The following is a 724-nucleotide window of genomic DNA, read 5'->3' on the forward strand; positions in this document are numbered from 1 at the left end:
TGGAGCCTCACTACATCCTTACAGTCCATGTAGCCACATCTGTCGCGCTCTTTCTAACTATCGCCCACCTTTACAATATTCCTGGAAAAGGTTCAGACATAATGCTGTCATGTCCATGTTACTCAAATCTTCTCTGCAATTTTCCGTAATCTATCTAGTATACGAGGAAGAAAGTTTCCCAGCGCCTGTTTTAACAGTCTATTCGCACATAAGTTCATATGTGTTGCGTCTTCGTATGGAATTGTATGAATATCTACTTCATTTTCCAACTGCTTGAGATATGCAGCTGCTGAACGTGTGGTGTTACTGGAAACTTTACCTTGCGGAACCAATACCCCGTTGACCTCGTTTCCAGACGCCGAGTTTTTAAATTACGTTCTTTACTGTTGCCTGAAGTGCGTGTATATCTGTTGCCATTGACTTTTGTGTTCGTGGATTTTCACCTGTTACAAGATGTTACACTTTGATTACCATGCCTGGGGTATGACTCTTTTTTTTGGGGGGGGGGGTCTCTTTCTGGATGATCTTTGTTTCTCAAGTTGATCCATATCCCTTTCTTTCCAGCGCTTTTAAGAACAAGGAATATCTTCATCTTGGAATTTCTAAATCCCCGGTCTGAACATGTTTGTGATTTGAATGTATGCATATTTTGCGTCGGAAAGGGCTTTTATATACCCTTACCAAAAGTGGTAAATTTTCGGTGGCATCACATTACTTACGTAAT

This window comes from Limulus polyphemus, unplaced genomic scaffold (genome assembly GCF_000517525.1).
Source record: "Limulus polyphemus unplaced genomic scaffold, Limulus_polyphemus-2.1.2 Scaffold331, whole genome shotgun sequence".
Taxonomy (NCBI): domain Eukaryota; kingdom Metazoa; phylum Arthropoda; class Merostomata; order Xiphosura; family Limulidae; genus Limulus; species Limulus polyphemus.